Source organism: Sebastes umbrosus, chromosome 22, assembly GCF_015220745.1.
Source record: "Sebastes umbrosus isolate fSebUmb1 chromosome 22, fSebUmb1.pri, whole genome shotgun sequence".
In the NCBI taxonomy this organism is placed as follows: Eukaryota; Metazoa; Chordata; class Actinopteri; order Perciformes; family Sebastidae; genus Sebastes; species Sebastes umbrosus.
The window spans coordinates 3,740,459-3,757,989 of record NC_051290.1 but is presented as its reverse complement, the minus strand read 5'-3'; the positions used below and the strand labels follow the sequence as shown (position 1 = coordinate 3,757,989).

Below are 17,531 nucleotides of genomic sequence, written 5' to 3'. Positions count from 1 at the left end.
TATTTCTAAAAACCAAGATGGCGATGGCCAAAAACCAAGATGGCGATGGCAAAAGACCAAGGTGGCAAATGCAAAAGACCAAGATGGCGATGGCCAAAAACCAAGATGGCAATGGCAAAAGACCAAGATGGCGATGGCCAAAAACCAAGATGGCAAATGCCAATGACCAAGATGGCGATGGCCAAAGACCAAGATGGCAATGGCAAAAGACCAAGATGGCGATGGCCAAAAACCAAGATGGCAAATGCCAATGGCCAAGATGGCGATGGCCAAAAGACCAAGATGGCAATGGCCAAAAGCCAAGATGGCGATGGCCAAAAACCAAGATGGCAAATGCCAATGACCAAGATGGCGATGGCCAAAAGACCAAGATGGCGATGGCAAAAGACCAAGGTGGCAAATGCCAATGACCAAGATGGCGATGGCCAAAGACCAAGATGGCAATGGCAAAAGACCAAGATGGCGATGGCCAAAAACCAAGATGGCAATGGCCAAAAACCAAGACGGCGATGGCCAAAAACCAAGATGGCGATGGCGTGTGTGCTCCCCTTCGGATTAATATCTGTTTAAAGGCTCATCCTACAGCTAAAGTTCATTCATAAATATTTGCACAAAAAAAATTGTAGAAGATGAAGTCAAACTAAATGAAGATACTTGGTGCATAAAGGCCTTCAATCTCTTCATCTGTCTCATCATCTTCTTCTCTCTTCCTCCTCTTTCCTTCTCAACATTCTCAGAAACAATAATTTAAAACAAAACACTGAAGCATTTCTTGGCCCGGAGATATCAGCTCACTTTCATTGTGACTTTTTTTTCTCCCTCTCTCTTCCTCTGTGGTCGTTGCAAGGTCATACACTCGTGAAACATCCGTCGGGTTTCTCTCTCCCAATTCACAGCCATCCGCTCTCCAATATATTCTCACATTCTCTGCAGTTATCACATTCTCAGATGTTAGTCAAGAGGGCAAGAGGTCTTATGGATTCGGAGAATACCGGCGTGTCACACACACACACACACACACACACACACACACACACACACACACACAGCACAGCGAAGCCTCTGGCCAACCTCTTGTTCTTTGGTTGACCCCTTGCCTCTCTCTTCTTGTGCTCTCACCCCGTAACTTAATGCTTATTTTCACATCGCACGCACACACAGGTAGAAAAAACAAATCCTCTCTCAACCCACCAAAATAGACATCCAGCCTCACCTTAACAGGTTCTCTCGCTCTCTCTCTTTTTTATCTTCGCTCACACTCTCATAAACACACACACGGCTGACCTAGGAGTAACTCAGTGAAGTCAGCCAATAAAACACAGAGGAATCGTCGGCACGTAACTTGACATTCTAGTGGTTTGTTTGGATAACCTCTCGCTGCGCCGAACCAACACACACACACACACACACACACACACACACACACATACACACATACTACAGCGCACAGTATTTTACATTTACGACTCTCTAGATCCTGCACGACCCCACCGCCTCGCTCGGCCCTTGGTGGCGCTGCCCTCCCGTCCACCCCGCCACACACACACACACACACATTTAGAAGCCTCTGTTTTCCCAGCAATTATCTCCAAACTAAACAATTACCCACAAGCGGTAACTACAGACCGGAGCTATTGTGAAAGCCGTACGTTTTTAGCAGCGTCGCTCCAGGGATGACAATGTCAGTCAGGTTAGGAAATATCTTGACAACTATTGGATGGATCGCCATGGAAGTCAGAGGATGAATTGTAGTTACTGTAATTACAGCAGCTCACTTTTTCTACTTGTCCAACACATGCATGACAGCAGGAACACAAGTGGGTTCATGATTATCAAAATGCTAAAAAGAAAATCGTTCACTCCTTTGGAATAACTCTAAAATGTGACATTGGTCACAATACCTTATTAGAGGTAATTATATATAGTGTAGTTTCAGATTACACTAAAAGTTTTGCTTGCTTTGGAGCTGAATCTGGTGGACGTATGCTTAAAAGATGTAAGACACGTCTCTATTCGGCCAACCGGAGTGTTAGCTTGGCGACATCCACTGACAGAGCGGGAACGGAAAAGACAGAAAATGAATGTGCTTATTTATTTATTTTTTAACTTCTGTTTTAGTAACGGCAAGAACGTTATGTTTGAACTGGTACGTGTAGAGTGCTTTTGTTGAATTATCTGCGATACTGTAATGGGTTAAAAAACACATTGATGATTTTGTCAGTCTGTAGCTGCTAGCGTAGCTCAATGAGCAAGTCACTTGCTTGTCATAGGTATGTTCAGTCCGTTCGCACGAAAAGGCGTATAAATGCCACGATAATGCGCAAGATGTTTAGTGTGCAATAAATACGCCTTTCTTTGATTTCCGCGTGTCATTTGTACTATAAACGCATCAACATATAAATGCTACGGTAAGAGGTAGTGACGTGGATGGGTCCAACAAACACTGGGCTTTTAACCAGGAGACCCGTGTTTTGTTTTGTAAGTTACGTTAATGACATTTGTCACATGTTTTTTTCTTGATGTTTGTGACTTGTTTTCCATAGTTGTTTCTGTACATGTATACTTAGTTTATTTACTTATTTTAAGCCCAACAATGACGTTTTTCTCTTACCCTGACTTCGAGATTTCCTTGCCTGAACCTAACTGTGGACGTTTGCAAATGACACGCGAAGAGCGGTGTATAAATGACGCGAAAACGCTGAAATGCGTACTCATGACACGCGGAGTGTCCGTGTAATGTTGTGGTATTTATACACCTTAGCGTGAGATCGGGGTGTGGTCACTCCAATCGAGACCGGCCAATAGAGCAAGTCTTACATCTTTCAGAGTAGGTCCCACCCATGAGATTGAGCTCAACAGCAAACAAAACTTTTGGACTCGCATTAACACATTTCCAATAACACATTTTTCTGATTGCAGTGTTGTTAGTTTTTCTCTTTAATCTATTTTTTTGATTATAGTGTGGAAAGTTTTGCTCTCAAACCTATTCTGCTTGATGTGTATAATAAAGACACAAACTTCATAAATAAGAAAAAAAAATTGCAAAACAAATGTTTTTTGTTTTTTTTAATCTTTGCTCTTTTAAATAGTAAATTACTGGAGAACATATCAAGGCTGACTATTTCTATAAATTTGCATTAAAAACTTTATACACTATCTTGTAAAATCCGTATAAATATTTCTCTTCTTAATGGGACTCCAGATTTGGCCCTGAACCCGGTTCCCAGTATCTCTGCAATACAAAATATATTTTCATAATTAAACTCTGGACTGAAATCCAGCAAACTAGTGCATCAAAAATCACAATCTTGTGTTCAGCTTCTGCTGCCGAGTTTTGATGTGGTTCCATGTTGTGATTTACAGTCGGGCTGTTGGACGGCGGTCAACGGCCGTAAAAACCTCCGCTCACCTCTTACGTATAAATCATTACATGGAACGATTTCCCTAAATATTCCTCCTTAATTGCTGTAAGCACATGTGTGTGTGTGTGTGTGTGTGGTTGTAGTTTATATAACTTTAAAGGCCGGACATGTGCACATACTACTTTGTTTGCCCTGATCCCCCTGCTGTGTGTTCCAGGTCTGTATTTACGAGTCTCTGGGCTCACACTGAAAACAAAATCTTCTTTAACTTTTACCTCAACACGACCTTCAGCTCAGTGTGTGTGAACAATGTGCCAACAGTGTCATCATTACCTCACACTGACCTGTGTGTGTGTGAAGCAGAATCGTTTTCACCTCTTTACCTCGTCTGTTCGGTGTGTGCTTTTATGTCAGGACAGCGGATCAGGATTACTTTTACCTCTCACCTAATCCTGACCTTGACCTCTTGACAAAAACTCTCTTTCACAATATAAAACACTGTAATGGCGGCGTTTTTCACCCGCCGCTTCAAAGGGGACACACTGAGGTTTTGGGTGGGGGTGTGAGGGGGACCGGCACATTAGTCATTTTACCTGTTGGGTTATGAGAACACGGACACCAAAATCATCCACGTGCACCTCGTAGATCATCCCGTGCACTTCAACATACGCCGGCGCTCCTCTAAATTCTGTCGTTTTTTAGGTACCGAACGTTTCACGACCCCGGATTGGATGTGAAAATCGTGTGAATGTGATACTTTCGGGTCGATAAATCTGTCTCGTAGATTTGTATCTTTCTTATAGATTTAAAGCGAGTCGATGCAACGAATGCTGAGCAGCGGTCCAGCCACATGTGCAAATTATGGGATGAAGTTAGAACATAATGTAACAGTAGCACAAGTAGAGTCATGAAGTCTTATTTAGGATCCCCGTTAGCTTCCACTACGTGGTTACTTGTCTTCCTGAGGTCCACACAAGAAACAGAAACAAGAAAAACAAACAACAATTACAAAAACACAAAACAGGTCAAATATAATGATCAGAAAATAAGTGGAAATGATTCTAAATATGAAACGATGGAAGATCACAATGGAAGCAAAACACAGTAGTCACAAACAGATAGCAACAAAAAGAAGACTTTCTGAAAGAAAAATAAGAAGAAGAAGAAGAAGAAGAAGAAGAAGAAGAAGAAGTAGTAGTAAAGAAGTAGTAGAAGATGAAGTAGTAGTAGAAGAAGAAGAGGTAGAAGAAGAAGAAGAAGTAGTAGTAGTAGAAGAAGTAGAAGAAGAATAAGTAGTAGTAGAAGTTAAATAAGAAGTAAAAGAGGAAGAAGAAGTAGTAGTAGAGGAAGAAGTAAAACCGGAAGTAGAAGAAGTACAGTTGAGCTACTGGAGCTCAAATTGCTGAAAAAGTTCATGCTGGTTCCGATAGAAAGGTGTCAGAACACACAGTGCGTACGGGGCTGTGTAGCCGCAAACCGGTCAGTGTGCCCACGCTAACCTAATGTTATGACTCATCGGTGTATATATATATATATATATATATATATATATATATATATATACACATTTGCATAAAGCAGCATATTTGCCCACTCCCATGTTGATAAGAGTATTAAATACTTGACAAATCTCCCTTTAAGGTACATTTTGAACAGATAAAAAAATGTGTGATTAATCGTGATTAAATATTTCAATCGATTGACAGTCTTACTTTTTAAGGATACAGCACAATTTAATAAATTATAGCAAATGATTTCCCCTGACAGAGTGCCACGGACCCCACTCTGAGAATCACTGCCCTAAACTGACCCTTACCTCCATCCATGTGTTCTTGAACCGGACTCTAAACCTGCTCCTAGCTTTGACCCCTTTGACCTTTATGATGAAATGCATCCTGTACCAGACGGATTCTCGTTTACATGAAAGTGCTTCACATTCCTGAAGTCTCCGTCCTGCCAGAAGGAGATGAGTTTTAGGGATTAAATGTGCGCCTCGTGTGCGAAGGATTTGTCTGCTTTTTACCACCAGAAAGAGAAGATGACACAGCGGGCCAATCTGCGGAGCATCCGCAGTCGGAGTGTATTAGAGACGTTGTGGAGATGTTGCACACACACACTGGCAGATATATGCACATCAGGGCGTGGAGTCACCAGAGCACATTAGCATACGCCGTCTCGAAGGCAGACGTTCAGCGAGACAAAAATGAAATACGTGCAGCCGTGAAGGTAGTAGTTTGGGATATCTGTGAAATCTCTGTGGTCAGACTGTCCGTTATTAAAGCAGAGCTGAAGCCAGCAGAGGACCGGGGTGGAGACAGTAACACTAACCACAGCACCAGAGGAGCCCCAGTCAAGGTTGAGCAGCGGATGTTTTACACGGTGAGAGAAGGTGAAGCTGAAGCGGTACGTTAGGAAACGTCTCCTCGCGTGCGTCGCTCCGACTTTTTTAAATTACAGATGATTCTCTCCTCACAGATGTTAGTGTTTTTGAGATATTTAACGCCGTTTGACTGTTAGAATTATCATGTAATAGCTTTGTTTTTTTCCCCCCTAGCTTTGTTTTGTGATAGCAGCCATGTTGACAAGCATGAAACCACAAATGATGATGATGCACCACATGCTGCAGAGCATGTAGCCATCGCCAGGATTTAAACCGTCTGACTGTAAGGAATCTGACTTTAAGACATTGCAACATAAATCCTAACCCATGATACAGAATACATCAACAACTTATGACTATGATAAGAAGGCAGTTATTGTATATAAATATATTAAATTAATATTAAATATTCAGGCAAGTAAGGAACACAACTAAGACTTTCTTTTCTGTGCTTATAAATAATGAATACAAATCATTTAAATCATTCGAGTAAAATATTTAAATGACATTAATCGCATTATTGTCCATAGTTACCTACTAGTAGGTGTAGCAGGCCCCTACTGACCCACATCTATGAGATAACTACTGATAACTCCCCATTTAATGACCTGATAATAGTCTAACCAGCTGTCTAGTCAGCAAAAGGTCTAATACGAGGAAAATGAAGTTCTGGTTTTTGTCAACATTATGCTGAGAAAAGCCAACAGTTTTTCTTCTGCTGGCCCATCAGCTGCTCTACCGGAGCAGTTTGGGGGCTGCAGGGTGATGAAGTATGGGGAAGGCCTTTGCTTTGCTAATCTATATTTGTCCTGGCAGGCTGGATGGATTCAGACCTTCACTCCCAAACCACCTCTATAATCTTGTTGTCATCCTAACCGCCGCTGGAGGGGTGTTTGTTGAAGACAGGGAGGGCAGTTTTCTGCATCTATACCTAAAAAATGTACAATAATTTATAGCATTCTAACTCCTAAAATAATACACCATGAAGAGTTTACTGTTACTGAAGATGTAGTACCGTTTGGAGGTTGGACACACTCTTATCTCATCAAACCTGAATTCATGGATGTCAAATTCAGCCAGATAACCTCCACGGAGAAATGAGGATTTATAGACTACAATAACTTCCTGGTGGGGGAACTTGGACTCAGAGCTTACATATGGATGCATACATACATGTAATATATATTTTTATTGACATTTTCAGACGATAACACGAGGCTGACACGAGCAACATTACACATGTACAGTTTTTTTTGCTATTTTACAGTTTTTTCAGATATTTTACTATTTATTTTTTGGGATACTTTATAAAAAAAATGGGTATTTTAATTTTGTTCAGACATTTTACAGTTTTCTATATTTCACTAATATTCTTCCAATATTTTACAAATGTACTTGTTTTTTTATTTAATATTTTTTGTTGAACAGATTTTTTCTGATATTTTACATTTTTTATGGTTAATTTACAAAAAATCTGATATTTTACAGATTTTTTCAGATATTTTACTTTTTTTCAGATATTATACTATTAGTTTATATATTTTACTAATAATCTTTGGATATTTTACTGATTTTTTTGTTATATTTGAATATGTTTTGTTGCATATTTTGCAGTTATTTTACAAAAAAATTATATTTGACAATATTTGTTCTGACATTTTATAGGATTTTTCTTTTAGAATATTTTACTAATAATTTTCTGTATATTTAACATTTTTTTAATATAATAAGGATCTAAATTTCTAACAAGGTTCTCTGAATAATTAAATTAGTCATATTAGTGATGTCATAAAAGTGAATTTTATATGAACTTCAACGTGTCAGTTGATCAAAAGCTTCACATTCCATAATAACTCATGAAGTACTTGTGTTTTTGAAGAAAGAAAGAGTCGAACCATCACCAGCTCTCCAACTGGTCAATGTGGCATCCAGCTGAAATTAAAACGCCTACACTGACCGTTCTCTCAACTCGCAGTAACGACTGTTGTTGTTCCTCAACTGGCAAAACGCACCGCTCACATTTTCAGAGAAGGCATTCGAGCAATTTCGCCCACCTGTGTTTCCTTACGTGGCGATGTGTTGGCGAGGGGAAGCGGCTTTTTGAAACCGTGACATGAAAAGCTCTCAGCTGAACCCGGCACAGATACACAGGCTGGCAGCCGTGTGAGTGCACATATGTGTGCATGATTTGTTAATATGTGCACTCATTTTATCAACAGAGCTGGTTTTAACAAGCACATGGGCATGATCACCAAATAGGTGAATAAAAAAAAAAAGGAATTGCACTATAAACACCAGCAGGAACGTGAGTGTGTTCATGCGTTTGTGCGTGTCTGTGTGTGTGTGTGTGTGTGTGTGTGTGTGGGTAACAGCGCTATAAAGCCATAGAGGAATGTGCTTTCACTCTTTAATGAGGTTCATCAAAACAGTGAGGCGTCAAGAAATGAGCCTCTTCACACGCGAGGAGAAGAAACGAGGGATGAGGAGGGGCTGGATCTGACATATAGACAACAACGATAGACAGACTGACCATCATGTACGTACACTTGTCATTTCCATTAAACCAATAATATAAATTAAAGCAGCAGGAATCCGTTTTTGGGGGCTTTTTCGGGGCATATTTCAAAACAAGCTCAAACGTTTGACATAACATGGCCTTAAAAAGTAGTTATGATGAACGTTTTAGCAAACATGTATTTCCACATACAACAGACATGCAGCAACATCTGCATTCATTCATTTGTTTCTGGTGACCTGACCAATGAAAGTTCAATTTACTCTCCTTTTAGCTCTGTTTTGGTCTCCACCAACTCCTGAGGGAAATTTCTGGCTTTTTAGCTACTAAATGCTCCACTATGTTCACCAGCTGGTCGCTAACTTTGTCAGTCTGCCATTTAGTGCCGGACAGGAAGCACACAGCAGGTTTATCAAATATATTTTGCCGAAAACAGCTGCTGATGAGAGCGGTGACACAAGGGCTGTCCACGACAAAAGAAATTCTTAATCGACAAAAAATCAACACTAATACGATTTTGTCGAGTAATCGATTCCACAAAGAATCACCGCAAAAGCACCAATTTAAATCTTGTGTTTACCAGAGATGTACTCATAAGTTTCTGGGAAATATGTCATGAAAAAACATAGAAATAGACTAATCGACCAAAGAAATGTTAGTCAACTAAGAACAAAATGACCGATTAGTCGACTAATCAACTAAGAGGTGGCAACCCTAGGAGACCCTGGACCAAACGGTAAAGTTGATATCTCACTACGAGAAACCCATTTCACATAGCATATAGTCATATGACCCATTGTTTATATAAAGACCAGTGTTGTAGTCAAGACCACCTAAACCGAGACCATATGATTCAGTGACACTGGACCAAACAGTAAAGTTGATATCTCACTACGAGAAACCCATTTCACATAGCATATAGTCATATGACCCACTATTAATATAAAGACCAGTGTTGTAGTCAAGACCACCTAAACCGAGACCAAGTCATGACCAAAACCAGAGTGTAAAGAGGCCGAGACAAAACCAAGACTTTGAGGGGTGGAGACCGAGTCAAGACCAAGACGAGACCAGTGCGAGTCCCACAATGCATGACACACTTACGATAAAATGTGGAACATGCAAACCATAGACCCATAAAAACTCCCACAGAGAACAAATGAAGATTCCTCTTCATTCACATCTTTTATTGCCATATATACTGTATATATGCATGTATATATGGAAGTGTGCCATAACAAATGTCTTGATAAAATAATCAAACGGCTTTGCAGAGGTGAATTCTATGTGTGGGAATTTGTTTCCTTCCTAATTGTTTTCTATGAGCAATCCCAGTAATGATGTTAACAAATAAATCAGACGGAATAAAAATGCGGTCGATTCAGAGACGAGACCAAGACCTTCAACAAGTGGTCTCGAGACCAAGACCGATCTCGAGTACTACAACGCTGATAAAGACAATTGATGTGTACCCTTTAAGTGAACTAAAATAACCTTCTCCTTTATAAAGTCATAAAGATGCATGTTAACTTTGTTGGAGCGGCACACTCAGACATTTTGGAATATGTTGTTCATAAAAAAATAACAGCAGTTAAAGGTTTAAAGACTTGAAACAAAGCGTAACATGTAAAACTACAAAGGAGAGAGTGTAGAGGCCTCTGACGTGAGATAACCAGGTTAGCACAGGTTTTATAAGACGGGAGAAAAATTGAAATGGGGGCAACGTAAACTGGGAAGAATGTCGCAGACGTATTGAGAAAGCGAGACAGAAAGGAGAAAATCTGCGAGGTTAAAGGCGAGTTCAGTCTATAAAACAGAAGAAGAGAAAACAGCACGATTTACAGGGATAGAGGAAGAAAAAAGGAGATTAAGGAGAAAGAGGACAGCGTAGAGATTTAGTGATCGAGGTAAAAACTGAGGTTTTCTTTCCAAATCTGAAAAGTTTCTTCTTCTTGATTCCCCATGATGATGCTAAATCTTATAGCCCACATGCAGTGTGTGTGTCTGTGTATGTGCAGTGTATATAAATCCACAGCGAGTTTTCTTTCGCTCTGCTCGAGTGGAATATTTTTCTAATGAGTGTTTTATTCCTCCGACCATCACATGAACACACACACCGTCAGAGACGAGCATATGGAAATGAAATCAAGCGGGAGACGGAGGGCTCGGAGAGGCCAAGGGACACACACACACATATTCATATACACTGAGAAAAACATACACCGAGTTCACTCGTACTTTGATCTGCAGTATATTTGAACCAGGAAGTATAAAGAGTGACAAATGCTGCGTAGAGAGGAGGTCGGGTTGGATGGGTGGGTCAAAAAACACCTGACTTTAGCCCAAGAGACCCCTATTCATATCCCGTGTGAAACCAGAAGTCAACGTTGACTTATTTATCACGTAACTTCCGTACTTAAGTAACGCCACTTCTGTAGTTATTTTGACCGAAACGCTGACTTATTTTACACGTAACTTCCGTACTTAAGTAACGCCACTTCCGTAGTTATTTTAACCCAAACGTTGACTGATTTGTCACGTTACTTCCGTATTTAAATAACCCCATTTATATAGTTATTTTAACTCAGAAGTTGTTTTTAATTGTCACGTTACTTCCATACTTCACAAGAATCTCGATATTTTTTATTCTTTTTTTTTTTTATTCTCTCCTGTGATGTTTGGCCTCTCAGGGCCACCGTAGTTGAGACTTTTGTTGCCACCTGTGCTAAACATGCCTGCCCTCATATTGCTGTAAGCAGTTTTGGATAAAACAAAAAACAAAAAAGAAATGCCAAAAAAAATACAGAAGATGCAGGATCATTCCAGCACTTTTGTAGTTTTTAGCCTGAGCTAAAAGACGGTCTGATTTTGTAAAAGTATTGCATTCACATTTAATCTTATTCCTCATCTTCTTCTTCTTCTTCTTCTTCTTCTTCTTCTTCTTTTGCTGAACCACTGCCAAAGGGTGAAGTGAAGGCCAAAAGGTTGCGGCGGTTGAATGAGCATGTTGTCTGGCAGGTGAATCTGGAGCCGTTTACAATAAAACCAGACCGATAAAAGATCAGAGATGTTATCTGGTGACTCCAAAAACACACACACAGGCCAGAGATACAGGAAGGCGATGGAGGTCACAACCTTTGATGTCTTCCTGAAACTGTTATGAAAACCTGGATGTTTTGGCGTTGATGCCGTTCTTGGTGCAGATGCTCACAGTGGAACACTTTTATACAAGCAGAAACATGCTTGTTTTTCTATACTTATGAACTCCTGCACACACATACAGTAAACATGTATGAAGTCATTTTGGTTTGAGAGGTCACAGATGTTTGTGCTGTTATTTTGCTGATTTTATTTTGACGTCCTCCATGTTTCAACTGCCAGGAAATGTGTGTTTTTTTGGTGGTTTGCCCGGTGGGCGGCATCGAGACTAAAAGAGAGAGTGAGAGAGCATGCTGTACTGCATTGTATGGGTGTGTGAGCAACGTATCCTCATACAACGGTTCATCTCTATGATACGAAAGGTTATTGCTTTTGTCGCGCGTTTCCCTACGAATGTCCAGCAACGCGTATCAATTTCAACTCGTAACATACATGCAGTCTTTTCAAAATAAACTTCCATCTACACAGAAAACAACTTGGTTAGGTTTAGGCAACAAAACTAATTTAGGAAAATATCGTGGTTTGGGTTAAAATAACTATGGAAGTGGCGTAACTTACGGAACGGAAGTTGCGTCTCAAATAAATCAATTTTTGACCTCACACGGGGCACCAATATTGATCTCTTGGGCCAAAGTCTGGTGTTTTTTTCACCCACCCATCCACCCCAACCTCCTCCCTATGCAGCTCTTTGTCGCTCTTTATACTTCCTGGTTCATGATTTCGTGGGATATATCCTAATTACTATACTATTATTAATATCAATCCTCTCATATAACTGTTCACAAGGAAGAGAATAAGCGTATATCCCAAAATGTCTAACATTTGTTTTAACGAATTAAAACAACAATCACATCTTAGGTCTCCTACAGATCTGATCTCACTCATAATCTAATGATGAGTTACTGCAGTTCAGAGTTGATTTGATTTGTCGTGAGGTCGTTTTCAGGTCATCAACTCACAGCGAACATATGTAAGTTGGTGACCTGGGGCTCATTCAGCAGTTGTTATGCAGCCAGTCATCATGTCTGCAGATCCACTGAGAAAACAAAACGCCTGCTAGGGTTTCATCACATCTTTGTGTTCCTCACTGATTCAATCAGCCTTGTTTGCTGCAGATTTCTCTGACAGATACAAGTGGGCACAATATGTTTATGTTACACAATAAACATATTTTTTTTATTTAGTCTACCAGCTTGTTGTGTTTTTGAGAGATGCTTTGTTAATGCGAGGCTCCGTCAGTGCTGGGAGTTTATTTTAAGGGTTGTGTGTGTTTTCTGATGTGGATCGGATCACTGTTGGGTTCTTTGTAGGTAAACTCATGTCTGTGTGCACCGTCTGCTCATTTGAAAGCTCGCACATCACATCTATTTTTGTAGAAATGAGGTCTTATAGGTGTGTTCAGACCATGTAGGTACATGACTGTATATAGTAGTCAGCGAGACGTCACTCATTGGTTTGTGAACTAACGTTTTGAAGTCTCAAATTCTGCGTTCTGCAAGTTTTAAAACGAAAACACGGACAACTCCCAGACCGGACAACGCCGTGGTAGCGACCTGTCAATCACAAGGTAGCCTCGCCCTAAAGTATCCAGGTTTTCTAGTTTCATATGATGCCAGTATCTTCACTCTAGCTTTAAAACTGAGCCCACTACAACCTAATGCATTAAAGAAATTAGTGGCGTTGAAACAAATTTAAGTTACCACGTTATTATCGTGTTAACTTTGACAGCCCTACTAGAAATCTTTGCTGAAACTTGGTCGCGGCAGCAGCTCAGATAAGATGGCCAACGTTGTTAAGGACAATCTAAAACAATCTGACCTTCACTGGGACGAGTTCATGAACTGGAGGGAGCGTACTGTACGTCTTATCAGCCTCAGTGTGTGGCTTCCCGTCTCTGCTTGTTCAGATAACATATTTGTTGCCCAAATAACATTTTATTTCTCTAGTCTGCAGAAAACGCGATGAATCCAACCTGTCAGAAATCGCTTTATTCCTCCTTTAGTGTTTCTTTCCCCCTCCATATTAATCCCATATATATTCCATTGTTTCATATATTCTGCACATATATCACTCGCTCTTTTTTTTCATCTTCACTCTGACACCTCGGAGTATCATTCTTACACAGCAGCCTCCCTGTGAACTCTCCGCTGGCAGGGGAACCACTCAGGTGCTTCTCCGTATACAGTATATATGTGTGTGTGTGTGTGTGTGTGTGTGTGTGTGTGTGAGTATGACTTGTGCAAAAAGAAGCATGTGTCTGGAGTGTGTTTGTGTGTGACAATACAGTCCTGTTTGTTTGCAACGGGAGTGTGTGTGTGTGTATATGTGTGTGTGAGAGAGAGTCAGGTGTCGAGTTTACCCTCCGATCGACCCAACCTGGGAATGATCTAGTCTCAGCGGGGGAAGCCAAAACTGCTCCTCTATATATGTGTGTGTGTGTGTGTGTGTGTGTGTGCGTGTGTGTGCGTGTGTGTGTGTGTGTGTGTGTGTGTGTCTAACCCAGAGATGACTCACAAACCATCTGGAGGCCAGATGCAGGTTAGAAAACTCCTCTCTCTCTCCTCTCTCCCTCCTTCCCTCCAGTTGCTGTTACTTCCCTTAGTTAACCCATGACCTTTGACCTCTCTCTACGCTGTGGCAAGGGTGTGTGAGTCTTCCTGGTTGTGTAAACAGCGAGGTCGTGACCTTTCTCAGGGGTCGTGAACTCTCCCTCGGTGACCTCTGGAGTTCAAGTTCACTAATTGACCCCGTTCCCACTCAAACAGCCTCCATCTTTCTCACCTCGTACAGTGATTAACTCTGGGAAACTACACCCGAAAATGTGCTACAGGCCGGTCTCTGAGGCAGAACAAGAGAAAAAACTCATTCTCAATGTTGTCTAATTTATATAACGTGCTTTCATTGAAATAAAATATGGAATGAAACCCTCACAATAGGATTCAGACCTGTATTACATTAAGTTTCGAACAGGGAACATGGTAAAACACCACAGAGGAGCACATGTATCTGTTAGGCCGGAGTAAGGGGCAGAAAAGTGAGATCTAATTGTCAGTGTTGCAGTCAAGACCACCTAAACCGAGACCAAGTCGTGACCAAGCCTAGTCCAACCCCATAAAGTCCAAGACTTTGAGGGGTTGAGACCAAGGCAGGAGGAGACTAAGGCCCTCAGTGATCCGATCACAAGCGGACAGCTGGACTTGAGACCAAAACCGATACTACAACACTGCTGTCTGTTAATAAATATATTTGACTTTTTTCTAGCCATTTCACTCAGCTGCTCGAAACATTATATAATATATATATAATATCTGTGTCCACAAGATTTGGACACAGATATACACACACACACACACACACATATATAGACTGAGTACAAGTACAAATACTTAGATTTGGGTCCTCGCCGATACGGAGTACCGATACGAGTACTTCTCTGTGCCAAAAGACCCTCGTTAACAGCCAGCTGGTGGGTGTGAGCGACACACAGCAGGCTGGGGAGTCCCGCATACGAGGCCGGGGCCGTGGCCGAAGCGTCACCGGTGTGGACTGTCCTTAATGCGCCCTAACCGTGTCGTGCCCCCAGGGCTGGGCTCGGCCCACGTAAAAGGCGCCAGGGCTCTGCGGCGATGTCTGCAACCCACCCGACCCGTCTTGAAACACGGACCAAGGAGTCTAACGCACGCCTGAGTCAGGCGGTGCAAGCAAAACCCCGTGGCGCAATGAAAGTGAGGGCCGGCGCGCGACGCCTAAGGTGGGATCCTGGCCCCGCGAGGTCGGGCGCACCACCGGCACATCTCGCCCGCACCGTCGGGGAGGTGGAGTGTGAGCGCTTGAGATAGGACCCGAAAGATGGTGACGAGAGGTTAACGTCACGCTGCTGTAAAGTGGTATCGGTGCCGTTGTATTGGAGCCGCTTTGCCAGTACGAGTACGAGTACGAGTACGAGTACGAGTACATGAGCACAGTATCGGACCCGATACCCGATACTGGTATCGGTATAGGTGCATCCCTAACACACATTATCATTTGTATTATTCCCTCAAAATAAATCCACTTTGAAATCATGGGGGGAAAAAGCTGCTTCTTAAAACTCAGCAAACACGGACTGCTAACAGCTAAATCGGCATACTTTAAATGGTGCCAATTGGCAGTACAACATTATACTTCCTGTTTACATCTCACATAGCATTATGGGAACTGTAGTTCCAAAGCAGCAGTTGCTCTACAACCCCTCGTTGTCGACATGGAGCTAACTATTTTATCTGTCGGTAGTTAAATCTACAACAATGCATCATGTAAGTTGAGGAGACCGAGGTTCCCAGATAATATGAGATAATTGTATCTATCTGACTCCTGGGAGACACGCTGGGGGAAACTTAATGAGGATAATGTCTTAAGTGCGGCCGCCACAATGTTCCCTCAACACAAGAACAAAGAGGATCTTTCACAGTGGTAGCACACACAGGCCGCTGCAGGCCATTCTCCGTAGATGAAACACGTGTTTTTCTGCTGTCAAATATTTCTCCAACAACAACGACCTCGAGCCTTACCAGTAAATCATCAAAATAATTGTGTCTTCCCCCTTACCAGTAAACCAGTAGAACATCAACGTAACAAGACAACAGAGCTGCAGTACGGACTATTGTTGAGCCAAATGTTCTGATTTCACCCCCAGAGAGGTTCAGTTTGTGCATGGGCTGGCGAGCGTGGACGCACTTAAGAATTTGAACACTGGACTGTTGGAGTTTGTGTGATTCTTCTGTGTATTTGGATGTGATTATTAGTGATGAGGTTTGACAGGAGAGTTCCTGACGGGACCTGAAAGTTGTTTGGCATTTGAAAAGAATATTGAGGGGTTATTAGCGTTTATTCGATTGGCCAATAAGGCTCCATCAGCGCTGTCGGTAGAATGAAACAAAGAAAGAAAAAATACGGCAATAATTCAAAAACCTTTTCCCTAAATTGACATTTCTAAACCTTCTGTGTTGTGTTGAAAAACCGCTTTTCTCAGATATTCTAAACAGGTTTAAGCTTTCCAGCTCTGCACTCTGTTGTCATCGCCACCCCTAATCGCTCCACAGGGTGCTTTTATTTTGAAGGAGGAGGATTAGAGTGGGGAGGCGCAGCAGCTGGATCAGATTCATCAATATGCATGAGCTTTTTGGTTTTGCTCTCGCTATGTGCACATAATACAAACAAAAGCAAGAGCGGAAACAAACCACAATACGACCACAAACTGCAGCCAGACGTTATACAGTTACCTGCTGTTAGGAGGGTGTTTGTCTCTCTGGACACTGATCAGCCCCAGTGGTTACGTTTGGAGGAAATTCAGCTTTTTAAATGACAGTAGAGTAGATAACACACAGTTTGAGATTCAAACTCAACCAGCTGAGCCACCAGAACATCCAGATGTTTAGCTGACAACATAGACTAACTTTTGTATATTTTTTACATTTATTGCATCCATTCAGAAATTCAACGTTAACCACGTGCTAAAACGTTATCCGCCACGTTTCACATCATTTACCACGTTTTTACCACGCGTTACATTGTTAACCACAACCGATTTAAAATGTTAACCACGTATTACAACGTTAACCGCAACAGTTTCTCAACATTAATCCCGTGTTACAATGTTAACTGCAACCGTTTCACAACTTTAACCACGATTTACGTTAATCGCAACCGTTTCTCAACGTTAACCACGTGTTACAACATTAACCGCAACTGATTCAAAATGTTAACCACGTGTAACAACGATAACCGCAACCGTTTGTCAACATTACGGTGTTCGCTTCCAGCTACGATGACCGCTGTGTGTTTAATATTACTGTAATCTTAATAAATCATAGGAGTAAATCAGTGGTGCAGCCATCACTACTTCTGTTTCTAAATGCTACGATCTCTCTCTCTTTCTCTCTCTCTCTCTCTCGCTCTGACATTTCCATGAACCAGCTCTTGATGTTCCTCAGATGAACAGAGGACAGGACGAGAGGAAGGATGAAAGACGGGTTCGGAAAAGAAACAATAGAAATCTGCCGCACAGATGTATCTTTCTCTTTCTATTTCCCCTGTTTCCCAATACTCATGTTGAAACTGGGGGAATCTCTCCAGT

The 17,531-nt window shown here is 41.5% G+C and overlaps 1 long non-coding RNA gene across 2 annotated transcripts in view; it reads right to left on the bottom strand.

Annotated features, from left to right (window-relative positions):
* The window catches only part of LOC119481473, a 178,612-nt gene that overhangs the window by 86,721 nt on the left and 74,360 nt on the right, over positions 1–17,531 (bottom strand). For both annotated transcript variants that reach the window (XR_005205197.1, XR_005205196.1), the window contains exon 5: positions 13,235–13,239. This is a non-coding gene — a long non-coding RNA (uncharacterized LOC119481473). The remainder of the gene's footprint in view (positions 1–13,234; positions 13,240–17,531) is intronic.